This window comes from Calypte anna, chromosome 2, assembly GCF_003957555.1.
Source record: "Calypte anna isolate BGI_N300 chromosome 2, bCalAnn1_v1.p, whole genome shotgun sequence".
NCBI classification, from domain to species: Eukaryota; Metazoa; Chordata; class Aves; order Apodiformes; family Trochilidae; genus Calypte; species Calypte anna.
Genome location: NC_044245.1, coordinates 139,864,715 through 139,891,608, shown reverse-complemented (window position 1 = coordinate 139,891,608; position 26,894 = coordinate 139,864,715). Strand labels below are relative to the sequence as shown.

Sequence of the window (26,894 nt, the reverse complement as noted above, 5' to 3'; positions counted from 1 at the left end):
CTGATTTCTTACTCAATTTAGACTGAGAATTTAATGTAGGAATTTCTGTAATGAGATATCCCTTGTGTGAATGGAGAGCTTTTTTCCCAGAACCTTGGGGTAGGCTGTTCAAATCTCAGCAGACTCCGTAGCCTGAGTGGTGATGAATTTATTGCTTCCCTTGGTACTCTGCTCTTGGTGATCTAGCCCAGCTTGCTTCTGTAAAATAGAAGTGAGAAAGCAAGAATTTTGTAAAACAAACTCAAATGTTTGCTTACGCTGTGATTTGGGAAGAATACTCCTCTAACAAGCTATTTGAACAAATCCAGATGAGAAAGGGGGAGGTGGGGTGGTTGTATTCAGGCTGCATTATGCAGCAATGGAGAGGCACAGTCACATACTATTGGCTCCTTCATTCAGGAGAACAAGGAGCAAAATGGGCTTCTGAATGGGGCTGCTGACTCCTTTTGCAGGCAGGGGCAGGCACACTGTCTGAACTGGGCCATGGTACCAGTGGGTCTGAAAACAGGCTCAGCTGTACAGGGAGCCAGGTTCTGCCGCCTTGCAGTGCAGGCAGTCTGAAAAATCCTCTGGAGGTCAGTGCTCTGATCATGACTCTTAATGTCCAGAGATAATTTTGGCCCAGCTGTTATAAATTAGGAACAACATTAGACTTTTATTTCATCTGATATGTAGGCAATGATTTAATTCTACTTTATATTAATAACTATATGCAGGAGGCAGTTTTTAGCACAGCTTCACAATAAAAACCCTCATGCTTTGAATTGCATGGGGTGAGCAACTTTGAGTAGTGGGTACAGGACTGTGCTGCTTCCTACATGGTGACACTTAGATATCTTGAACATTACCACAGAGATGGCCCCTGGGGACTATTGAGGATGGTTGAATACGCAGTAAGTTTCCAGTTTGCTGAAAATGCCTGGCAGCAGTGTCTCTCATTTAAGTGTGCATGGGACTGTAATGGGTTTCTGTGGCTGGCTTTTTAGGATACAATTTTCTTTTGCTAACTTGAAATACAATCTCTCAAAACATAAAACACAAAGCAAGATTTATTTTCTTAGAGTTTTCATTTAGTTGGATTTTGTTAAACTGGCTTTGTTTCTGTTTGGTGCTTGTGTCTTGCTCCCTTGTCTAAGGAAAAGTCCCCAGCTGTATCTGTTAGTGTAGTTTCTTACAACAGCAGGGATAAAGCTGTGCTGGCACTTGCAGGGAAGATTCTGATTGTGCTGAAAATCCCTCTAAATCCTTTATCTTTGAAAATGCCATATATGAAATGTTACTGCAAGTTGCCCAGGAGAGTATAGCATAGAGGAGGATATAAAGCCTTTCAGCGGCTGCTGGCTTTTAATCTCTTTATGCATGGGGGAGAACTCATTTTAAGGCTCCACCCAAAGAATGAGTATCAACAGGAAGGGGGGTACAATCAAGGGACCACTGAAGAGGAGATGCCACCCCCATCTGAGGTTACCATTCCAGATTATGATGAAACAAACCTTGATGGGAGAGCACTTCATTGGTGCTGAGTGGCATCTGGAGAGAGGGCTTTCCTTGGCAAAGTTGTTTGTCTGGGCCCCATTTCATGTTTTTTAAACTCTGTGTTTACGTTAATCTTCATATGAAGAAATCTTTCTTGTTGTTAATAGCTCCAAGCTGGCTTTTGAATGGTGACTTTCCATTAACACACCTGATTTAAATGTTTAATCAGATTGAAGAAACTGCATGTTACTGGTGGGACAGCTTCTTTGCACATCAAATGACTTACAGAGGGTGGCAGTTGCCACAGCCAGCAATTCTGTAATAAGAATGAAGTTTTGCCACACTGGTGGAGCTCTGGCATCTGGGTAGGTCTGGATCCAAACTGTGTGGCCTGGATCTGTCTCCAGGAGGGAAGGTTAGCTTGCTCCCAGTCTTTGCTCTGACTTCCAGTGCTACTGAATCAAAGCTGGGGGTCCTGTGCAGGACTGGGGGCTGGTTGTTGCATATGCTTGTTAACTTCATTGCACAGCCAGATAGCTGAAAGAAGAGGTAATTAAAATAAATAGAGCAGCTAGGGAGTAGGGAAACCTTTGGGTTTTCTGTGGCACTAGAATTGACATTTTTCAGATTGTTTAGGCCTTGTCAGAAATTGTTTTGTTCAGCTTTTGTTTCCTATTGAATCCTGTGTGCTTGGTTAGCTTCTTTTCAAATTAAAAAAAAAGCTCCATACATGGATTGAAAGCTTTATCTGTTTATCTCCTCATTAAAAAGACTGTCTATGAAATGTGCTGACAGGGCTTTTACTCTATTGCTTTCTATTCTCATCACATTTTCCACTGAAAGCCTTCTCTCTGCTATTTCTGTTCCATAGTAAAATGGGGCTTTCTGGTGGCAAAGGCTCTGGAAGCTGTTTTTGGCCCCTCATGTGTCCCATTGCCACGTGTGGGAAACCCTGAACATTTGGGACAGCAAGGAGGCTGCTTTGGGAGTACAGGTCCAGTCCCTTGAAAGGCAATTTCCAGAGCTGAAGGTCCCAGTGTCAGACATGGTGGGAAGCACATCACAGGTCACCTTCCAGTTAGATATTAAGCAAGAGGCTGCATTTTGAGAACTTCTCACGGCGTGACCTGCCTGAGCTGGTGAGAGGAAGCCTGAGGGGAAGGCAAGCTACTCAGGAAACTCGGGGCTTCTGGAGGGCTCTGGGAAAACTGTCTCCTGCCAGCTGCCTGCCACTACCAGTTCCTCTCCCTTTTCCCCCACTGCCAGCTCTCCACTGGACACTTCTGCACCACCCACTCTGTCGGGACAGATTTGCAGATGGCACATGGCACTGTGCCACATCTGTCCTTCCCGTGGTGTGGCAATGGTCCTCACTGCCCAGCGTGAGCTCCACAAAGCCCTGGAACATCCCTGGGTGCTCTGCATAATGCTATAGAGAGCCCTGAGGAGGCAGAGGAGGGACTGCCAGCAAACCCATCCCTGCCCTGCCTGGGGTGCACCTTACATTAGGGGGAGGAGAAGGGGGAGTGCAGGCAGGGGGTGAGCAGCTGAGGGGTGGGTGCAGGAAGCTGACACCTCGGCACTGCCTGGAGGGAGGGCTTGCCCTTTTGTGATATTAGCCTTGCCGTTTTGAAATTCAAAAATGAAAATTTTGGCCAGCATAAGCATGGCCAGCTAGAACACAAGTGGGACGGAAGGGAGATGGAGAGAACTACAAGGAAGGTTTTGCTCAGGAAGCCAGGGGTGTTAGGGGAGGGAGGAGCAGCACCCACCCTGCATTAGCTGCTGAGCCACAGAGCTGTCCTGGTGGTGCAGAAGAATCCAGGAGAGAGTTAGAGGTGAAGAATTGTCCCTTTCTTCTTCTGAAGCCACTTTAACCAATTGCTGGGCAATTGCTTGAGAAAAAAACAAACAAACAAATGGTATGTCAAGCATTATATGATTTGAATCACAAAGAGATTGGTAGTGGTTGCAAGTGTCCTTGCAGCTGTATTGTTAATATTGATAATAAAACGAAATGGTGGAGAGTGAGTTTTAGATCCAGAAGAAATTGTGAAAAATAAATTTTGATATAAGATATGCTTTAATTAATATAATTGAAATTCTACCAATACAAGCAATAAAAATGTCACCTGTTACCCCAGCAGTGATAACGTGAGGTCCGGGCTTGAGATGCTGGGTCAGTGGTCTCCAGCCTTTCCTGGTTTCCCTCATAAACATGGATCATCCATTGCTGTTTTCTCTGCTGTATCTTTAACTTCCATTCTCATGAGGGGGTTTGGGAGAGCTTGGTCTTTTGTGATCTGGTGTGGTAAGCTGTTATAAAAGAAATTTTTATGCATGTCTCTATAATCAAAGTATCTAGCTTTGTTTCCATATGCAGATAAGGGAGTTACTAGATTAAACCAAATAAAACACTGTGTTTCAGTCAGTGTGCAGCGGTGTACCTTGTTCTCCACTGTGGCAAAAGAAGTTATTCAGAAAGAAAAAAAAAAAGGGAATAGGTGGTGGCAAGATATCTGACTGCAGTAAACAGAAATGCATAGTGCAGGAGGTGCTCATGTGCCAAGTGCTGCAAGAGACACAGTCGCCTGCGTGCTGAATGTGTGGTCATGGATGGGCAGAATAAACATTTTGTTCTGGTTTTTGTGCTTCTTTCTCATGCTCATCTCTAGTACAAAAAAAAATTATCCTGTGCAGCAGCATGAACTTTGTGACGTTTGCTATGTAGAGCAGACAGCTGCAGGCTCAATTAATTCCCCTCTCTGAATTTTTTCATGGTATTTTTATTTTTCCAGAAGGCTCTAGTGACTTCCAAACCCTCACGGGTGAGTGGCCTTTATGGCTTGTTGACTTTGATTGAAATGAAGCACAGTCCTGTTCTCGGTAAGCCTGGGTTTCCATGTGGAAATCATCCATGGGTGACTTTTTGGGTGCATGGATTGAGCTCCTGGGTACTTTCCTGGGGTGCTTCCCCATAGCTGCACTGGCATTCATCTCGCCCAACACAAGTGACATTTTGGGTGCTGGGTGCAAGAGGCTGATCCTGCCTGGAGTAAACACAAGCCCTAGGAGGTGAGAGCAAGCAGCAGGATATAGAAGTGGAGGGGAAAGCCAAGTGTGGCAGCCAGATGTGTGGAAAAGTCATCTGCTGCCTCTCTTTTCCTCCACACACACGTGCAATCTCTCTGTGCCTTCTCTCTGACAAGCAGGAGGAGAAGTTCATCGGTGCTCTCTGCCAGTGCCCACACCTGTAATTTAAACATGTTCCTCTATGACAGCCCCATGTGCCTGACACTTGCATGGTGATACCTGTGCGTGGCAGGAGGTGTGAGTGAGGAGCAGAGCTGGGTGCAGGGCTTGCTGCAGAGCCCTTGCTGCTTTGCTAATGAATGTGTGGAAGGGTGCAAAGTGTGGGACAGTGTGTAGGCCACTCTACTGGAAGAAACTGTGTGAACCCACCAGCCTCTGTCTGACCGACTGCTTTAGATGTCCTTCTTGAACATATTTCATCTACATCCAGATTGGGGATCTGTATATTTGTTTTATAGTAAAGAGGATTGTGTTGGTTTTGTTTTGTTTTAATAATGAAAAGTGACTAAAGAACAGGCTGTGCTAGGCTGATTGACTAATCACTTGATTTTTTTTTAGCTAGCAGATTAGATTTTGTCAAAAGCAACTGTCTCCCCTTACCCAGGAGCAAAGCAGCATGATGCTGGATACATGCCTGCTTGATGGTATCCATATTTTAAGCTTCTGGCATCTCACGTAGGTGAGTGTGGGATATTTGAATGAAGCTGCAGTTATTAAAAAAAAATCTATTGCATTTCAGGGATGTTTGGGCTTCATGCTTCAATAGTGCTAATTAGATATGTGACCCATTTTCATTCTGCTTTAGCTCCTGGGGATGGTGGAGCCTCATTATAAATACAAGGATAGAGAATGCTCATGTTCCTTACTCTAAATAGCTTCTTCAAAACATGCCCAAAGGGCATTTGGCTGGGTTTTGGGGTTTTTTTTGTGTGGACACTGGCTATGTTTTCTTTTTCTGTAAGTGGGGAAGTGGGACGGGGGGAGATATCTCTGCCCAGAAATAAATAATTGAACATTTTTTTCCTTTAATTTAGAAAACCTAGTGGCAAATCAAAGTCCTCTTGAATTTTAAGTTTGTCTTGTTTTTATTGACAGGGGAATAAACTTAAATGCTTTTTAAGCATAAAAATGCTTTTAATATTGCAGTAGCTTCCCATTAACTGGTAATTTTAACTAGTAGATTCTGTGCAGCCCATCTCTTCATGAAATGCACTATCTGTCTGTTTGGATGCTGATGAAAGGTAGTAGCCATGAAAGGTACTTGTTAAGAAACAGCCTGCCAAAATGTACATTGTGAGGCAGAACTTAATCTGGAAGGAGCAGACAGCCCATTACAAAAATTGTTCTCAAAAGCTCTTGGGTTTTGAGCTCTTTTTGGCGAACTCAGCTGTTTCCAAAAGATTTGCAGAAAGCAAACAAACACCCCCCGAAATGAGACAAAATTGCCTAACTCACTTTGGGGAAAACCCCTTGGTGAGACCTGGGATAAGTGTAAATGTATCAAAATAATATAAATTAATATAAGATAACAGTGTTGCCAGGCAACTGTCAAAGGAGCTCCAGCTTCCACATCTCTTGGCTTTGCTGAAATCTTACATTTTGACCATCTTGTCTGCCCATGTATGTTCCAAATTTTGCTGATATACCTCATAAGCAGCAATTTAGCTTGTGAACACTACTGTATTTAGTGCTACAGCGCTGATGTCCCTCTAGACATCCTGTATTAAAAATAAAATTTAAAAAGTATTCAGGGAATAATGGTAAAGACTAGCTGGAGTCAGGTCTCAGCAATTCAGCACTCACTTATGAGTGAGTAAATAAATTTTTGTGATTTAGCTGTGTTGTTGGAGTTAATCTGAAAGCACACAGAGGGAGCAGAGCTCCCGTCACTTCGCTTTTAATGACTACATTAAATGGAAAGGTAAGCTGAGTTTTACCTCTAAATTTACTGGTCTGAGTACTTGTTCATAAACCCATGTCTCAGAGGCGTGCTTTAAAATTAAGTCTACTGAACAAGCAGGCTGTGGCAGAGGAGTTCAAGGCAGGTTGGTGTAACTTCAGGGTAGTTTTCTGAGCATTTTGTCAGGAAGCTTTGAAAGGTGCTTTGGTGCAGAGAAACACAGGGGCTGTGCTCTTTGGAGCTCCTGCCTTTGCATTATAGCTTGACGTGTGCACAGCAGATGATGAAGTTAACCTTTTCTGTTTGCTGAGGGGGAGGGTAATAACCTTTTCAAAAGCCGTGTTTATCAGGGTAAACATAACTTTTTACAATGTAAACACAGACAACATGACTTCGTTTTGGGTGGCTGCTTTATTGCATGTATCATGTTCCTATTCAGAGTATGTTAGGTACTGTTGTCTGTCTTCACCATGAGAAAGCTGCTGTCTGAGGAAGTCCAGCGTACAGCAGGATGAGGATGCCATGTCGAAATTACTTAAACTGGGATCCTGCTGTTATTTAAGACCATGTTTAGCTTAATTTACTAAAATATGCAGGGCTACACGGAGTGAATAAAGGTTAACACATTTATGAGCCTTTGAAGATCAGAAACAAACTTGATTTGATTCTGAAATTCTTGTTCAGTTGAGTGATGCCTTGCTGCTCAGTATTCCTCAGAAGATGTTGGTGGCATGTTGCATGGCTGTTTGTTTTGGTCATGGGTTATTTTGCAGTTTCATATCAGAAATTCATTTGCATGTTTTTCCTCATCTTCACCCCATGTTTTTCTTAATCCTTTTATTTTCAATTTTTCCCCTGCATATCTCATTCTTAGATATTTGAGCTATTTTGACTCACTGCAGAGTTTGAAAAGAAAAAAAAATATTGAAAATAACTCTTGAAGATTTCCCTCTGTAGAAACACTGAATAAGAGGTTAGCTACTGCGGCAGAGCCTTCAGCCTCAGCTGATGGTATCCTGAGAGTTAGTTAATGTTAATGCAGAAATAATACTGTTCAGCATTTGATATTTCTTGGGGGGGGGGGGGGGGGGAGGGGGGGGGGAGAGAGTGGGCAAAACTGCTTTTTGAGTGATGATTTATCTGCATTTTTTGAGTGCCAGTACCCAAAGGCAGCTTACTCCCTGGGAAGGCATCTGAGTCCGTGTTGCTGTGGTGGAGGATGTCTTACCTTCTTGCTCACAGAGGAATGTAGCTCTGTGTCGGGCCCTATGTGCTGTGCTGTTTTGTTTTTGCATTCCACCAGAGATAGTGCCTGGGACTTTCTCTTGAGAAGAAAACCACAAAACACCTGTTCCTGCTGGCAGCTGGTGCTGCACCAGCAAACAGGCAGGCAGGAGGATGGACAAGGGCTCCTGCACTCTTGCCTACAGGACACACACACTTGTGAAGTCCTGCTTGAGAATAAATAAAGTATGTCTTGAAGAAAAAATGAGTGATGTTTTGTAGTGTGACTAATTGGATTAGACATGCCTATGGATGTGTTATCTAGGAATTTTCAAAGAAGCTGATGGGCACATCCCAGAGGTTTTGGTTTTTCATTTCCTTTAAATTAGCTCACCAACTAACTATTTTGAAATGATGCATGTATAATTGACTAAATCTTTCTTCTTTGCTGGGGCTGAAGTATAAGGGGATAAGGAGAGGGTTCTTACAAAATTGTAAATATTGTGCAGGATTTTGCTCTTAGGATCACAAAGTCCACATATGTTCTTAGGCATAAAGACAAATTACCAAAAAAAGACTTAATTTCGATGGCTTGCCTTTCGAAATAATATTTTGGGATGGGATTTTTCAGATCTCGTGAATTAGACCAGACAGAGTAAGCATCTGGAATAAAATAGCACATTGTCCTGTGCTCACTGCATCCAGCAACCATGCACATAGGGAAGGGAGGCAGATTTTAAAGCATCTTAGCCAGGTTTTGTTGTTGCCTTGTTTGAAAAAGAGCTTGAGGGACCACAACAAACACCTGAAAAAGCTATTGGTGCATATTAACTTGTTTTTGAAGACTTTTGTGTAGTAACAAAGAACCATATGAAGAGGTATATCTGCACAAGATGCCCTGTTTGGCTGGATGGCTGGGTGCAACTCACCAGTGTGGGGATCATGATGTGCCAGTAATTGCAGTTAAATGAACATAGCTGCCTCTCAGGCAAACGAAACCTAATTTGTCACAGCTGTCAGGATGATCATATCAAGTTTGTTGCCTTCAGGAGCAGTTCTAGGCTGCAAATCCTGTTAAGGTCCAAGTTTTTTCTTGTTTAATATTGCACAGCATGTTTGCTGACCCTAGTATTTATCTTGGTGCCTTTTTTTAAGGGCAAACACACCAATTCCGTTTCTTACATAAGCTGGGTTTGAACTTTTGTGACCCTTAGTCATGTGGGCTAGAGTTTATTAATTTGGTGGACTTCAAGGACTTCAGCATATCAGTAATTTGAGGGCTTGCATGGAACAGTAGAGAGCTTTGATCACAAATTCATAGTCAGGATTTTGGGAATCACAATTCAAATTAGATTTTAAAGGGCAGCCCTCCCAGGCTGGATTGAACATGTAGTTACACTTCACATCATCAGTAGCAGCAGACAACAAAAGCAGCACAGCAGCTTTGAATGTTGCATTTGTGCCAGCAGGAAATACAGTGAATAAATGCAAGACTCTATTTGTAATACCTCAAGAAAACACAATAAGGTGTAGGCTTCTTGAAATCCCTCTTAGTCATAATTTCGGTATTTATTTGCTTTTGTTTTTAGATTAACAGATTGGGTCTAAATTGGATAGAGCAAGTCCTGTTCTGTAAAACAAACAAATGCTAATTTTTTTATGTCAAGCCTGAGGGAGCAGAGAGCTTTCTTCTCTATTCTTCTTGTAGTAAAAGGAAACAAGGTTTTAAAATAATACTGGATCCCTGAAATACCTGTAAGGCTGATTTCTCTTCTGTCTGTGCTGGTGGCTGTCATAGAGCTCCAGAGAAAGAGGTGAAGGGTCTGTGTCTGTAGTTACACTGCAAGGCTGGAAAAATGTCAGTGGTGTTGATGGAGCTACCCGTGAGCTTTCAGCAGAGAGGTTGTGCAGACGCATTGGTCATGATGCAATGCTGGCTGCCTGCTTTCTTTGTCAGCTCTGAGTCTTGGGGAAATGGCAGCATGTCTCTTCAGGCTGCAGCTGCCCCTCTCTGCCACCTGTCCCAGCTTCTCAGGGATGGCACTGCCATCTGCATCTGCCATCAGCTTATCCCTGGTGGGATGGCTTGAGGTCTGTCCTTTCCCTTCTCCACCCTTGCTCCTGTGTACCAGTGCCCCAGCCCTGGTGTTTCCCATATCCTGATAATTCCAGGCCTTAGGAGGGAGACCAAGGCTGGCTGAGGGCAGAGCTGTGCTACTTGCAAGGAAAGTGTAGGGAAGTGATTGCTGACCCTGAAACCTCCTCCTCCTGCCACCTTTTAGCCTCACCCCCCCACGTCCCTCCCCTGGGCACAAGTGCCACAACCACACAGGACTTCACCTGCATTGCTGGGGGGCTTTAGACCAGTTCTGGTGCTGCCTGTTCCTTGTTGTATATATCATACACCCTGAAATGTAGGGGTGCAGTGTACCAGAAGAATGAATGAGAGAAGATGAAGCAGAACTGGTAAAAATTATCTAAAAGGCCTGCTTTGTCGAGTTTTTAGCAAATCTATCTGCTAGAACGTTGGCAGAAGGTGAACAGCTTCTGCTTCAAAGGTTTATTTCCATATATTTTATCTCCATTTTCTCTTTAATGATATGGATTGGCATGCAGATATCCCCCCAGTGACAAGAAATTGCAGTCCCTGATGCTCAGTATTTTTTAAAAAGAAGTTTCAGTTTTCTGTAATAGCTACATGACAGTTTAATAGTTGAAAAAAATAAAAAGTTACATACCTAGTATTTTAGATTGTAGGGACATGACAATACAGATAAACATGAGGTTTAGCTTAATGATTTACTGAATATCATTTCTTCATTTTATTGTAGCTTTCAGTGTCTTATTGTGCAGCTCGTCTGGTTTCCCTGGAGAACGGAAGACTAGCTCAGAGATATAAATCTCTGTTAATGATTTTAAATAGTGAGTTATCTGTATATAATATGAAACTTTTTTTTTCTTTTTTTTTTTTTTCCCCTGGGCACTCAATCATGGGATTAGGAGAGGATAATCAATAGTCCTAAATACACAGCAGAGCTGCTCTTGATGATGAGCCCTGGCGCTCTCAGGCCATGCAGGGCTGTTTCAAACCCCCCTCACCTTCTTCCAGCCTCTCATTCTCAGACCTGTCTCCCCATTTAGCATCTGAAGGTTTCCAGCAGAAATGCTCCCTCGAAGAATGCAAGACCTGCAGCCCACACTGGATACCAAAGCAGGTTACTATTCTTCTCTGACTGTTCGCTTGGGCTGGTTGCCTTATGTCTCTTTTAGAACAAGAAATCTCAAGGCAAAGCATAGAGAGCACTGGGGTGTTCTGTTTGGTTTTGTTTGTCCTTGCTAAACAAAGGTTGAGTGAGGTTTGTACTTAGCAGGAGGTTATGTTGTTGTGAAATAAAAGATACTATAGGCAAATGTACTAAGGAACATGCAGTGAATGTGAGCAAATCCCTGGGCATTAGCCAGGATGTTCCTCACCTTCTGTAGTTTGTGTCTCAACAAGCCCTGGAAGGACCCTTTTCATTATGGAAAAAATATGTAGATCTTGGAGGTAACATTTCTATCTATTTATTTGTTTCCCTGAGGGTCCCAAAGTTCAGACAATTGGGATGCAGGAGTAGCAAATGCAGTGTGTGTTTGGATGGGAAAGACAGTTACATCTTTGCAATCTTTTCTTGTGCCTTACATTAATGATTTAGTAGAAAATTAGTCATATAGGGGATGACATGTGGCTGCAGGCTCCTTAGCTATACTTTGTAGCAGAACTGAAGCACACTGGTAGTGTCTGAATATTTCTCCAGCTTCAGAACTCTACAAAGGCTTGGGTACAGAATTTTGGTTACCATCCTTTTCACACCAGAGACACCCTTCCAACAGAGAAGCCAGCACCAAAGTTGAAATTAAATGGAATTGTCTGCTTGTGACTGAAGGTATGGATATCCCTTTAGATCAGATGATGTGATGGTGTTGCTTCCAACAAGACAGAGGCTTGTGGATCACAGGAGACAAGCTCGTGCTACTGCCTGTAGTTATTCTTTCACGTCAGGTTGTATAGAAGGACATGGTGCAGTAGTATGAGACTTCCAAAAAGGTCATTGTCACCTGTACTGAATATGCCTAGCACTGGAGGGTTCGTGTGGGCTCTGTGGTGTAAGTTACAAAGATCTATTGCTAAATCTTCTATAGGCTCAAGAGGAGAGAATGGTGAACCTGCCACGCAGAGGAGCCTGGTTATCATGGTAGAGGTGTAATAATTTTGTGTTCAGAACAGAAGGGAGAACCAGACCTACTTTTGTGCTTCCTTCCCCTATCACTTCCTCCTGCTCCTCAGTGGAGTTTTCTTTCACCATTTACCTAGGATAATAACAGTCCTACCCTTCATGGCATCACCTCTGGGAACCTTTGCTGACCCTTTTGCTACACTTGCAAACAGGACTCACTGGGACTGCCCATCTTCCTCTCCAGTGCATCTTGTCCAGCAGAGTTTGCAGGCTGGCTCTAACAGCAACACCACATCAATTCCTGTAATGTTTGCCTTGATTTTTGAGTGTTCAGATCACAGGTTACCAACATGAAGGAGTCCTTAGAGGTAAGGTTACTTGCTGTTAGCATTTCTGTGATCCTGTGATCACTGACTCACAGCCATATCTAATGTGTGTCCTTACTGGACAACAGTGGATCAGCCCCAGCTAGTGAATTGCATGTCAACCCCATGTGCTCATCAGCTTGGAGACACTGCAGGACTGCTCCATCTTTTTCCACCAAAGCAGCCAATTTTTGAAATAACACAAGTGAATTGGGAAGGGCTAGAAGTAAAGCAGTGCAGGTGTAACCCTGCATGTTATGTTTCTGTGCCAAGTGAACTGTTATCATTGACTTGAAGGCCCATGTGGATAGCAAGTAGGACATAATTATGATTCACGGTGCTGTTACAGTGTGAGACCTAAAAAATCTTTTTATGAGTGCTGCCTTCTTAGTTCACGTACTTATTCTGGCCACTGGGATTTATTCTTAGCCCTGCTTTTTTTCAGGAAACACTGTGCTTCTGGTAAATGGGAGCAGTAGGCAGTCTGTGTCCTAGGTCAGATTTGCAGTAGCGTGTTTTGACCAGGTGCAGATGGGGGTGGGAAATGCCCTGGAAGACGGGAGAGAGAGCAGGGCTAGCTTGGAAATTGGAAAGGGCTGAGTCTGCTTTCCTCTCTGTACTTTTGTTGTTATTTATCTTCTTGAACTGCTTTTTACTTCCTAAATTAATGCACATTTGATGTTTTCAGGAAGTCAGTAAATAGTCCTGGTGACAAGACCTGTCCACCTCTTAGTCGATCTGCCCATGCCTGTATTTAGCTCTTCTGGGTGTGTTGTACTACACAGCAGGGACTAAGGAATGTGAACTGTCTATTTGCATAAGGTAAATTAATGTTTTTGCTAGTTCCTGTGATCTTGAGTGTGCAATTACTGCATGTACTCTAGGATGTGGATTCTCAAATTTAATTCCAGGAGTAGTAGCTTGAGGGATGTATGTCGATACTGACACTGCTGGTACTGCTTTCTGTCTGTAGCTGGAATGCCAATAACAGGTTCTTATGGACTTAAAAGAAGATGTTACTTCCCGGGGGTGGAGAGAGGCACAAATAAACCAGACATACAGACACTGATTTGACATATTCTCTATTCTCCTTGCACATTAGAGGCAGTGTATGAGTTTTGGTGCTGCGCCTCTATTCTGGATCTGGAGAACCCAGAAGGAGGAGCTGCACTGCCTGATGGCTCCTGGCCTTCCTCTGGCCTGAATTTTGTTTTTCAGCAAGGTTGCCTGTATCTGTATCTCATATTTATCTCTTTTTGCCTTTGTCTAACAATTTCCCTCTTTTGTTTCAGTGCTGACACAGTCCATAGGAGATGGAAATGGTGATGCTGAGTGCTTCACAAATGGTGGCTGGAGTTAGCCATGTTGGCTCTTTGTGCAAGTGGCTTTAGGGGTTAGGGGGCTGAATCCAGCTGATACCACTTGAGCTCTCCCATCTGCTCTGCTCTGGGGTGCAGTTGCATGGGACCAAGCCTGACTGAGCTGGTGGTGGTGAGTTAGTTAAGTCAGGGCACTTGCTGACTCATTAGCAGAAACACAAGAGTGGGGAAATACTCTGCCTGCCAAGAAACAATGTACAGCTCTGAGACAACATGACAGTGGTGCCTGCTAAAGGTACCCAAAAAAGCCCAGAAATGGGAAGGAAGAAGATCTGCAAAGCTGATTTAGGCTGCTCAAGCTGGTCTGTGTAGAGTAGTTGGGGTTTTGGAGTGCAAGTGCCCCTTGTTTCATCCTTCTCTGCCTTTCTTCTCATGAGCTGCCCTGAAGTTTGGACAAGCCCCCTGAACTTGACCCTATATTGATAGAGACTAAATTATTCTTCTCTGTTGCTTCTCCATTGCCTGCTGTGCTAAATATTGCTCTGCAGAATTTCTAAATTCATCCAGAGGCTGAGCAGCTCTGAGGATCTGGTGTAAACATGACTTATCCGGCAGGCAGTAAAGCTGCTCTCAAGCTCTCTGAGGAGAATTAAGCCTTTGTAAGAGACTGTCTTTTGGGCAGCTGGTTTTATCAGTCTGTGTTGCAGATTAAAATGTGTTTCAGTGTCTCTTTAGGAAAGACATCAGGAAGGAAATCTCTTTACCATATCCCTGGCTGCATGTTAGTAGAGAACTAATTGATCAAATGTCAATCACTTTGTGCTCCTTGAAGGAAAAGACCATCTCCCGTGTGCTGAGTGTACAAGAGCACAACCTGTGTCTTTTCTCAGGCCGAGTGTTCTTTACATCTTACCCACCAGAGGCTGAAGCTGCTTGAGTTAGTGAACAGAGAGCCCCAGCTGCTATTGCAGGGACATACCTGCTCCTATGCTTCAGGGACGTGGGATGAGGTGTGGAGATTATATTGCTTTTAAAAAGGAAAGGTTTATGGCCTCTCCTAGCCCAGCTGTTATACATATGCTTTATTCTAACTGGTTCCCTCCGCTAGTGACAAGTGTAGCACACTTCATTTCTGCAAAAAGCTCCAGAAGTCACCAGCTGAAGTTTTGAATGCATTAATGCCATCTAAACATTGGCTGGTGTCAGTTGGGGAAACGAAATCTTGGAGGTAGAAGAGCTTCTTCACAGGTATTTGGGTGTTCTGGTTGTTTGTGTGACTCACCAAGTTCTCCTTGTAGAAGTGCTGAGAGGTGGAAGAGTTGAAAATGATTTTAGAAGAGTTGGAAATAGAAAGAGATGGCAGTGTCTGCATGCTGCTCCTTTGCTGTTCTTGTGCAACCGAAGTACAGGATTATCATGGGAAAAAAGAGTCTCATTTTAAGGCCGTCCTAGAAAGAAATATGAGAGTCTATGCTTAAGTGGAATCCAAATAGATTGTATCTTTCTTGCTTTTTAGTCATGACTTTGATACATGACTTACCTGTTTTTATTTTTTTCCAGCTTATCTTCTTGCTGTGTAAGATGGGTTTTTTTACCCCTGTCAAAGTAACCATCTCCTGCTCATGAATGTGCAATGTCCTTGCCATGGATCTTTCTGCTGTAACTGGTCCTGGAGCCCTTTTGCAAAACATTGTTGCAAAGCTCTCATTAGGGCTTCCCCATACCTTGGTAATAGGAAACTCCTTAATCGGTAACCCTGCTTTAACACTTCTGTGAATCGTAGGGCAGCGCCTATTGAAAATGCAGTTTTTACAGGGGTAGATGTGTTTATGGTAATGAAGCTGTGTGCATACACGCCAGAGCTTACAGTACGAATGTTTTTTCATGCAAAACCCTGGCTGATGTGTAGATAAGACTCTTAGTGAGTCTAATCCTGGATTTAAAAAAAAAAAATCATACTAAACATGGCCTTATAAATACAGCCAATGTTGGTATGAGATAAAAATAACCCTTTCCGTAGTGCACACCGTGTGGTTTAAGAAGTAGAAGAATATTTAATGAAAGGCTTTGATCAAACTGTGTGCTGTAGAACAAAAATGTTTCATTGCTCTCTGTGAAAGCCTGACACTGAATCGTTAGGACTGTACAGCCCTAAAGGACAGAATATGGCAGTGGAGTTTGAACTTCGGATCTCTGGATCGAAACCCATGAGCAGATGTTGTCTGAGCCAAAGCACTTATCTGTTATCTTGCAGCCAGTAACAGATTCCTAAGCTTTGTGAAATGGTCAGTAGAGGATGACCAAAGGTAATTTTTAAGCTAAAGCTTGCAAAATTAAGTTTGTGAACTTAACCTGCATTCCCCATGATACAGGCTTAGAACAGGAGGTGTGTAGCTAAATCCTTGGTAAGGCCATGGGTTGATGAGAAGAACGTTTACCCTTCCTGCTAATTTATCTTTGTGTTTTGGTAACCTTCTGGACTGGGAGCAGAAATCAGGGGCTGGTCCTGCAAGCACGAGTGCAACTCCAGTACAACGTGTGTGTGTCTGGGCTTGGAGAACTCAAAGTGCTGAAGGAAAGTGAAGCAGTTTTAAAGGTCCAGAGGTCAGCAGGGTACATCCATGCTCTGTGAGTTTACTTTTGCCCTTGCTGACTCAGCTGTGGGGAGGAGGGAAATAATGTTTTTCCTTTTCAGAATTGCTTACTGAGCTATTGGGGAAAAAGAAATTACTCTGGAGGAGGGGGAAGGGCCTTAGCTATCAAGCTATCAGTTCAAGCTTGCAGATATTTTCGTGTAAAATTTCTAAACTCCAGGTGTGTGGTTTAATGATGTTGAAGTTGTGAGTTACATATTACATGGAAAACTTTTACTCAGCTGCTTCAGCAATTCCTTATACTATAAATGGGTTATGGAGGAATGGATCAGGCAGCAGGTGAAGGTGGGTAGGTGTTCACACACCACAACGTTGAAACCATTTCTAGAGATGTGAAACATCCTCTTAAGACTGTATTAGCAGCAGGTACAATAGCAAATGAAGAACAATTTGTCTGATTTAGCTCCAGGATAGCCCAAGCAAGTGAATATGTGCTTGATCAATGAGTAGGACAGTTCAGGATCTTGGTTGCAGCTCACTGAAAGTTTGCAGCTTGTGTCCGGGCACAAGCTCCAGACCTTCTCCCAGAGCTATGGTTAGCAATGCCTCCTCCAGAGACATCAGCCCCATTTCTTGGAGCATTTGGAATGTTCTGAGACCTCTTCTTCAATCAAGTACTGACCTGGACTGACTCTGCTTGTCTTGTGAGGCAAAACAGTATTGTAGCTAGGGGACTATGGCTCTGCTAAGCAGATCCCAAACAAAATTGAAGGCTGTTAAAGTCTTTAATTGAATTATTACACTACAGGGACATAGTGACTCGTGGTGAAGCTAATCACCTGCTGCTTTATCTTGACTGCAAAGAGTAAATTGGTAGTTAAACATTTAAAGGTCATAGTCATAGAAATTGTAGTAGTGTTACATTCCCACCCTCCACTCCACATGTTATGTCTGAAGTTACTGGGGGAACTCAAGTGGATGCTCTTTGGAGATCTGTCTGTATTATGAAGATGAATCTCAGAATGCTCATCTTTCAGGCTCACACTGTGGACCTTGATGTGTTAATTTATGAGAGGCCATGCTAAGAAATGCTGCATTGGCTTTGCACAGATCATCACAAAACATGATCTGTATGGCCCTAGGGTTCTCTGGAGAATCAAATTATCCTAAAATTTGAAGCACAAGTGTTTGGGGGGTTCATTCTTGTTCATCATAGAGAATTTCAGGTGTAAAAGTGGAGCTCAGGTCCCCACAGCCAGAGGAGTTCAGTATTTTTGATTTGATAGCACTTGATTGCTCACTGAGCTAAGAGCAGCTTACAGGAAACAAGGTTTTTCTGGTTTGGCCTGAAGAGATTCTATACCTCTCTAAGTTTTACTGCATTGACTGGGAAAAGAACAGACAGTTTGTTTCTGGAGCTCACTTGTCCTTATGGGTGAGGGAACTGTGTCACTTGGACAGGACTGTCATTCCTGTTCTGCAGTTCTTTCTGCGGTTACCAAAGCAATTGGTGGGAAGGTTTTGTAGCATGAGGACTTGGCTCTTTGCCTGATGGATCTTTCCATGCTTTCTGCTGTGAAAGAGGCTTCCAGGCTGACAAAGATGATACACTTTGCTTGTCAAAATGCTGGACTTGGTTTAAATAGCTCTTCTTGATGATTCATGCTCCTTAGATCACATCCAGTTCACCACCACGAGTCACTGGAACAGGTGGTATCTGTTTTAGAGGCTCTTGTGGGGGATCATTTGGACAGTGATGGGGGAAAACTTGCAGATAAAATGTCAGAAAGCCAATCTAAAGCATTCAAACCCTAAAAAGTCAGTGATGAGCAGTAAATATCAGCCATTATATTAGCAGTGTGTTATCACTCCAATTTAAATATAGATTCTGTGAAGGAAGTTTGTAATATTTTCTGCATATGGCTATTTTATGGCAGGAAATGCATCCTGCTATAAATGAATAAGCCTCTTAAGACAGGCTGGGTTAAAGGCTGGGAGTGACTTAACTGTGGAAGTTTTTCCTTTCGGAAGTTTTGGCTGTACTAAATCTATGGACCACTGACATGTTTTGAGCTTGACCATTTCCTTACTTTCAGAACAGGTTGGAGAGAGCACAGTGCCGGAACAACGTGTTTCCTATTGGGTGCCAAGTTCTTGTACCTTGGTGACCAATAAAGATCTGAAGCTGAGTGACACGTTATCTAAAGCAGAGGTCTGGGCTACAGAGACCTGTTTTGTGATATGAAGGGGAATGGACCTTGGTCTGACAGCCAGTGAGGTGCTGGGAGATGCTGTGTTGATTTCTGTCTTTATGCACATCTTTCTCAAGTGTGTTCTCATCTCTAGTAGTTATTCTTATTTTTAGGGTAGATCCTTGCATGTGCTAGCAGCCTTTTCCAGGAGTACAGAACTGCAGGAAGGAATAGGGCAGGTAATAACATCCTGCTGCAGATCTTGAGATCTGCATTTGGGTTTGGGTTTGCACTGTGCCTAAGGCTGTTGCTGGTCAGCCTTACTCCAGATGCATCATATCACTTTGGATGGAGAGCCAAAGGAAGCTGGCTGAGATCCTGAGCCCATCAAACACTTATTCTCTGCTGGCTGCAGAAGGTAGGGTGCCTCACCCACTGGTAGCTTGTAGAATTTCAGAAGACCTTTGGCCTCACTAACATGGTAGAATAAATGGATTGGGGGACACATTTTTAAATGAGCAAAATACACAGGACTTCCAGTCTCTGCCTGCTTGTCAGTACATTTTTGCTTGCAGTGCACCTTGGCAGAGACAAGGGCTCATTCTGACCCCGATATTTGTAGTTCCCCCAGTCTGACTTTTCCAGGTTAGAGATAGGTTGATGTCCCATGCTATTGCCTAGCAAAGCCCAGAAGCGTCAAAGTTATTTGAAAATGTGTCCAGTGCAACTCTTAACAAAAACTTAATGCAAAGGTGTGTTTTTGCTATCCAGATGAGGAGCACCCTGCCCGTGTATTCCCTGGACACTGCTTAAGCAGAGGTCAGGATGAAAGAATGTGGTGTCCTCTTGGGATATAGCTTCTGCTAAAGAGATCTCTTCACCTTCTTATTGCAAGCTCATTTCTTTTGATACTATTTCTTCCTTTTGCAAAAGGCAGTCAAACATCAAAGGAAGCTGTATTGCACCACCTTCTGTATGCAGTTTAAGTTTAAAGTGGAGTCATCTCACCTTCAGTTCTTGCTAGAAGAAATGTCCCTGGGGATCCTCTCCATTTTCTTGCCCATCCTGACTGCTGACTTGATTTTCAAGAGCTGTCTCTACTAAGGGGGTAGAGTCATTGAATGGGTAATTGCTGATGCTAATTTGTATCCATTTTGTCTTCAGTCACCTTCTCAAGTGCTTTAAAATACTGTTACCTTAATTCTTGTTTTCGTAGAAGATACCACACTGTTGTCTCTCTTTGGAGCTCAGTACATTTCTTGATTATTTCATGCATATGTTTGCCCCTAGCTGACCTACATTTTATCAGACATGGTGTAAAGGTTTGTTAGAAGATAAATCAGAGCACTAGTGTGATTCTGGTTTTATTAATGTTTACAATTCACCAGTCGCCACAGGATTTTTTAGTGCTTCCCACCTCTGCTGCTGTTGGGTTTTGCCACATCTTCCAGACAGGAAAATAGTGCACAGCATCAAATATGTCCCATGTGCATTGCTGGTTTATCTTGGCCTGCCAACTGAGGTACCTTGTTCTTGCCTTATTATAGTCTGACCTGTAAGACATGTTTTTCACAGCCTGTTAGTCCTTTTGGGAATGGCAGCTTAACAAGACTAACTACTTTCTTCAGACAATTTTTTTTCTTAACCAGAGAAATATTGCTTACATCAAGACCCAATTACACTGTCCTCACTCCTGTACCAAAAACCAGTTCTTTGGGGGCTGTCATTTAATTGAATCATTTATTTTACCTACTTTAAACAAACTGTTATAAAAATCTAGGCTAAAGCCCATTACAAGTGGTTGTATCTGAAACAGACTGCAGCTGGACAGATTAAACATGGCAATTATTTCTGTGGAAGGCATGCCCTTGAGTTTGCTGAGGATGAGTGGCAGTGCTGCTGTCTGGGAAGACAAATTCAGAGATAATCAGTGCCCGTGTGAGTGCTGCATTGCAGCTACTGTCAGCTTATGTCATGGGCAGATACTCCAGCAGCTGAAGGACTCCTCAGAAGCCTGAGGAAAGCATGGCTTTAGTACTACATAGCCACAGATCTTATGATCTTGTGTTTTCTGTGCTTCTAACTCTGTATTTTGTGCTTTCTGCAGCACTGTTTTCCTTAATGCAGTGTAAAATGCTGAGAGTGTTTAATCTTTTAACAGGGTTTGGGTTGGAGGACTTTTTATAGTAATTTTTTAAATATATGTATTTGGAGACTTATCGTGCTATGTTACAGCTTTTACATCATTTGCACCTGTCTGTTTTAATTAGCAGTTGAAATTGCTGTATTTATACATAGAGGAAAAATTCACAAGCTATCCATAATTTTCAGTGCATGTTTTTTTTCTTCTTTTAGCAAGTATTTCGAATCCATTTTTCCATAGACAAACTAGTTGGCAACCTGCAGATGTTACAAGCATTGGGTACTGATGCTTGAAATAGAAATGGGCTCTGAAGAGGATGTGGGATGGGGAGAAAATAAATCAGAAACTGCTATTGCATTGGACATGTGTTAGAACTGATGATACGTCATGCTTACCAGAGCATAACTGCAGAAGTTGACCACATTAAAAATGAATTTATTAAAGACACATGTATTTTCAAGTCTCACTTATGTCACATCATTAAGGTTCGTTTTCACTTTGGCATGTTGTGGGAACAACACTAGTTACCAGTACAAGTGTTTGGTTGCCTAGGATAGTTAAGTTAGTTTGTGGGTGTTTGTACAACAGGAAGAAATAGATTGATTCTCTCTGGAACATGTCATGTCTGGTCTATAAATGATGTAAAAAGTGTGTGTGTGTGTGTGTGTGTGTGTGTGTGTTTTTCTTTCTACCTCCAACTTCAGATTTGTGACAGTTTTGGCCTGTGTGGGCCCTGCAATGCCCAGGAGAATGTCAAGAAATGAGAATGGTATTGTGTGATTAAATTCCTGTGTGTTAGCTGCTTAGGAACTTAGCTGCTTCTCAAGAACTGTCTGCAGATGCACTTTACTCTGGGGAAAACAATTTGTGGCACCTTTGCCCTCTTTCAAGGAGTTCTCCTCAAATAAAACAATAAATTAATTCTCAGTGCAGGTATTAAATATAAGCATTCGAGTGTTGCTGAGCAGCTCACATGGGGGTCACTTGTTGTCAGGCAAGTGGTGAAAAGATGCTTTGCCCTGTAGGACGTTTGGTTGCCTGGATCTCAACACATTTGTACTGCAGCTTGGGCTTTGCACTGCCTGTGGACCAGGAGTGGGGCAGACATCATCATCTGAAAAAACAGAAAAATCAGGAATCAGTGCCTTAAATCATCACTTCCCATCAGGGGAGAGTGGGCAAGTCAGCAGCTGCCTCTTTCCTGCACACCTTTTCAGAGTTGCTGCATCCTTATCCTGCAGACTATTTTTCACTTCTTGCAAGATTTCTGCTTTTCAGTCTAGGGCAGAGCTGAACATGCTGGTGAGCAGCAGATGGGTTTGAGTTAAGCTTTCGCTTGGGGATTTGGGACTAAAGCTCAAGTCTGAAAACCCAGGAGCTCTCCATTCAGTGAGCAACATCTCGTCATCTCTGTTGGCCCTGTGTGTTACAAGCTGGTTTCGAGACCACATGGCAAGATGGCTTCCTCTTGAGTGATTCTAGGCTCTTCTTCCCTGGCATGTCCAGTGCAGTGTTACAAATGTGAGTTTCCTGTCAGAGTCTGGACATTTGTGTGTGTAGAATTTCTGAGCAACCTGGCCCTCAGGTTGATCATCTTTGAGAGAAGAGCTGTGTGAATTTATTGTTCCTGCTTCACATGGCTGAGCAGGATGGAAGGAAGAGAAACCTTTCATGTAACAATATCACTGTGAAATGTGGGAATATAGGTTACATGGTACTAAATCAAGGTGGTCTCTGGGGAGAGTAGTTAATAAATTCTAAATAGGAGATGACCCTTTCTGAGCACGCTAAACTTGTAATTTATATGCTACTCCTTTAAGCATTATGGTGCTTAAAGCCTAGGTCAGAAATCCTCCATTTAACTTTGACACTTCCTTTTGTCTTTAATAGACAAATTAATAGCAATAGGTCACAGCCAACTGTGTATTGTAGGTATGGGTTGATGAGGTCTGTTAGAAGAACAAGAGAGCATCAGAGCGTGTGAGGAGCTATGAAGCTTAGATGGATTTCCTGCATTACCAGAGATGTCAAATGACCAGATTAATGTTTCTGTACTAAAATGAGCTTAACCATAAAGTACTGTGAATTCTTTTTTCAACGAACCCTAAGAAATGCAGCAAAAGTAAGTGTACATGGATGCATTTGAGCAATTTAGCACTTGAGCTGGCTTCTTTTTGTAGTTGAATTTTAATGTGGTTTGTATAATTTTAAAAATACCATACATGTAATTTTTTTCTGAGATTGGGTTGTGACAATGCTGTTTTTTGTGCATAAGGTAGGTGCTAAAATTCCTTTGACATCAAGCTCTTACTTGGATAAACAAATAAATGCTTTCCACGTGTGTTTACTGTGTTACATTGATGAAGCAATGTCAAGGGAACACAGCCTCCCAAGAGGTGCTTGGGAAACTGTAGTTTTAAACTATTGAGACAATGGACTCTAGATCTTGGGTAAGCAAAAAAAAAAATTCTCAATCAGCAACTGAAAGAGGAGCCTAGGAATCTCCATCCCTAGAGACACTCAGAGCTGAACTGGACAGACCCCAGCAACCTCATGAAAGTTGTCTCTGCTTTTAGTGGGGGAGTAGACCACACAACACATGTCTCCTGAGGTCCCTTCCAGTTTTATTTCCCTGATTTTTGCCTGAGATGCTGAAAGAAAGGACCACTAACCAAACACATTACACCAGTATTTAGAGGGGACCAGTACAGGCACATAAATTTCCCTACCACAGAAGGAAGGGCATTCCCCAAGAAGGGTATTAACACAGTTTTGCAGGCTTTTGCTATAGAAGCCTTAGCAGCAGTCTGTAGATGGATCACAGCCTCATTAAAAAATGCCCAGCCCAAGCTGATTTGTTGATTAAGGACTGTAAGATGAGCAGGATTTGGCTAGAATGGTAATAGCATTGTGATTGTTTGTCCTGTGTGGCTTTAAGGTGTGAAACCCCTCCTACTCCCCTCACAGGGTCTGCTCAATGGGAAGAGGTGCAAAAGGTGTTCTGTACTGCACTGAGGAAACAACTGGAATGATAGAGAAGCAGTGCTGTAAAGCAACCTCTGTGGACACAGGATAGCTTCTCCTCCCCTTTCAAGGCTTAAATTTCAGGATTTGCGAGTCCTTTTCTTAATTACTCTTTGTTTTACTGCTGTCTTCTGCTTTCTAGTCTTTTTCATTGATTTAGATCCTGATTTCCTGATGTTTCTTGTAGTAGTTCTTACAAAGAGCAATTGACTGGTGCTTCTTGTGCAGATCTTACAAATGCATCACATGTGTGCATTGCACATGAGTGCACCCGAGTGGATGAGTATGGGAGAACTGCAGGTACCTGCTGTTCCACTGGTTGAGACTTGTTCACTACGGTTCAATGGAGCTTGTTTGGAGAAAGAAATACAGTTACCCTGTCCTCACAGAAAGATCTAAACATGTCCTTGGTGTCTGCATGCCAGTCAGCACTGCTAAGCCAAGTGCCTTGCTGTATGCCATGTTTGTAATGCCATAAACCTCTGCAGCTTTGCTTGATCTTTTCTACAAGGTGTACTTTCTTCTTTCTGTGAATCAAAGAACTCTTGAAGCTTTTCTCCTGCTGCACTCTTCATGGTTTTAGTAGGCACACTTTAAATGCAGCCTGACAGCATAGATCACTGGGTTGGATTTGTGGGATAAACAGGAGTTTGCCTGTGGAGCATGGGAATCTGTGCATTCAAAGCAGCCAAAGATCTGGGGAGCAAGGTCCTGTGCTTGTAAGCTGTCTCACCTGATCTGCATGCAGGCTTGATTTTATGTGATGCTTTCTTCACTTGCTGCTTACAAGTAAAGGAGAAAATGCCCATACCTTTTCTAAATTCAAAAACATGAATTCAGAGTTTGCTTTGTTGTTTTGGAGTGTGTGTTTTTTGAGTTTGTGGCCAAAAACACAAAGCCCTCTGGTTTCTCTGCTTAGAAGTGACTGTCCTCATTTCCCTTTCTGTAACAGGTGGAATATTACTTTTTTTTAAAGCCAAGTTCAGTGTTCTGTATCAAATTCCTTCATACTGCAGGCTTAAGCAACCAGCTGGTGTCAAACCCATGCAGTGACATTCTTCTCTGCTTTTGTGAAAATTCATTATATTGTAGTAACGCTGAGGAAGCTGAAGCTGAACATAAGTGGGATGCTGCCAAAAAAAAAAAAAAAAAAAGCTTATCAGTGAGGACAAAACCATTTAACTGTTTGAGAGCTCACTCGGTGAACAACACAACTATCTATACATAGCACAGGGCAAAAAGATCTTTGGGGCAATCTGGATACTGTAAACACCTAGTGCCCTGGATTCTTGTTACCCTTCCATTATCTGCTACTCAGTTAAGGGGTGTGGTGGTTATCTGTGTGTCTGCTGATGACTTATCTGAGTTCTAGAGGAGATGTCTGCAGAGTCAGTGTGTTTTTAATCTCTACACCTCTATCAAGCCTAATTGAAATGAGTTTGGAGACATACTAAGTAAATTGAGGGGGTATTAAGCTGAGCCAATACATATTTGAGATGATTTTTAAATGCCCTTTGGAGCACACAGAGCAGCTGCCTTGAGAAACAATCAGAAGATGTATTTATTGCCTTTTGCAGTATCACCACCAGCACCCTCCCCACGCATGTCAGTTGCAGTTAGAGATTGTCAACAGTGAGCAAAAACACGAGGTTGCCCCAGCAAGAGGGAGCCACATCCCTGAATCCTTGGGGCAGGGACAGAACATCCCCTTGCACCCAGGGACTGAGCTGCTGTGCTCAGTGCTTAGATGTGTGTTGAATCTTTTCATGGGTTGATGATGCTGTAGTTCTGTGTAATTAACTAAAATATAATGGACTTTCTCTCAAATCTTTTTAACCAGTAATTACTTAAGGTGGTTTAGCTGGTTTTTGCCTCCCTTTGTCCCTCCGTGATCCTTCCCAACATTAAAGAATCATGCTGAGTTGGAAGAAGTGACATCATGTAAAAATAGCACTGCCTTGTTTTGCAGATCTGCTTTCTGTGGGGTTTCAGTTAGATCTGCTGACATGGATTTAAAAAGAAATTATCTTTTCTTCTGCTTTTTGCACCTGCTTGTCCCAGTTGAGTTTGATTTTGTAGTTTGGAGGCAGCAGCCTTTTGGTCATAGCTGAAATCCTTGCTGGTCTGGGATCAGCAGCACAGGTAGCTGGGAGACCCAAGTTAAGGAGCTCTTGACTTCTGGGGCCAAAGGTGTTTGCAAGGCCAATAGCTAAACACAAAGAGAAGAGATACCTGTAGGATTTTCACAGGCTCCATGGAAGTTGCCAGTTCAAAATAAGCAGTATGTGTTCTGCTGAGCATGTGGTGGAATTGCACTTGGTGTTCCAAGCCATTTGCTTCAAGTCTATTATCTCTTCCCTTCACTGAATATTGCTGGTGTCTAATCAGATTATATTGCAGTTCATAGCTGTGCCCAGACAAAATAAAGGACTGTACTTCAGAAGAACATAAGGATCTTGAGTTACTGCCTTCTTCACGCATTAGGCTGGCATTAAGTGTTCATTTAGAGCCAGATTCATGAAGGTACAGAGATCAGTGAGTCTGGCTATCTAAATAGGTCTGAACCAGATCTCCATCTTTCCATCTTTTCAGTATCTGGACCATGCAGTGGAGTGTGGTCCTCTACACAGTGAGTATCCTTGGCTGATGGAGCTGTCCTTTAGATGGCTGTCATCTCAGCTTTCAGATGCTGCACAGGTGAGGAGTCACCTTGCAGTAGCACACAGGCTTGGCCTAGTGTTCTTCAGCATCTTCAAAAACTCCCTTTTCATTACCATGCTCGGGTTTTTTTGTTTTTTGTTTTTTAAGAGAGTGAGCTTGATGGCTCATGTTTCTGCCTTTCTTAAGCCATTGGAGGGTGTAGCATTTGAAGCAAAGCAGTTGGATCTGCTCCAACTAAGACCATTGGGTTTACATCATTATGCACAGAATGGTTTTGGAAATATATTTGACTATAAATTTGAAAAGAAATGGGGAAGAGTTATGGGTGGTATTAGTGGGCACATCTTCATAGTGAGACCAGATGTTTAGCAGATCCTGTATTTTCAGTAATGAAATTATTTGTATTCCAAGGAATAAAATGTAAATAATGGCTTCTGGAAAATACAAGTGTGGTATTTGCTCTTAGAAAGAAATCTGTTTCTAATGATGCTTTGTTTTTTGGCATTAAAAACTTGAGGCAGAACTCTGGGTTCATAATATGAGCAACAAGCACCTGCAACGAGTGATGGATAATTAATGAAAGAAATCTCCAGGAAAAAGATGCTGCTGTCTGTGCTGGCATCACAGTTTATGAAAGAGAGAGGAGGAGGGACCAGGCCAGCTTGCACTCCTGACACAAACATGCT

The 26,894-nt window shown here is 42.7% G+C and overlaps 1 protein-coding gene and 1 long non-coding RNA gene across 18 annotated transcripts in view; one reads left to right on the top strand and one right to left on the bottom strand.

Moving 5' to 3' along the window:
• MTSS1 (MTSS I-BAR domain containing 1) overlaps nucleotides 1-26,894 on the top strand; it is a 123,971-nt gene that overhangs the window by 56,154 nt on the left and 40,923 nt on the right. The gene's annotated exons all lie outside the window — the stretch shown is intronic.
• On the bottom strand, nucleotides 1,715-3,643 carry LOC115597898. The gene is made up of 3 exons (XR_003987238.1): nucleotides 3,609-3,643; nucleotides 3,249-3,371; nucleotides 1,715-2,013 (listed from the first exon to the last, which is right to left on the bottom strand). It is a non-coding gene; the product is annotated as an uncharacterized LOC115597898 (long non-coding RNA).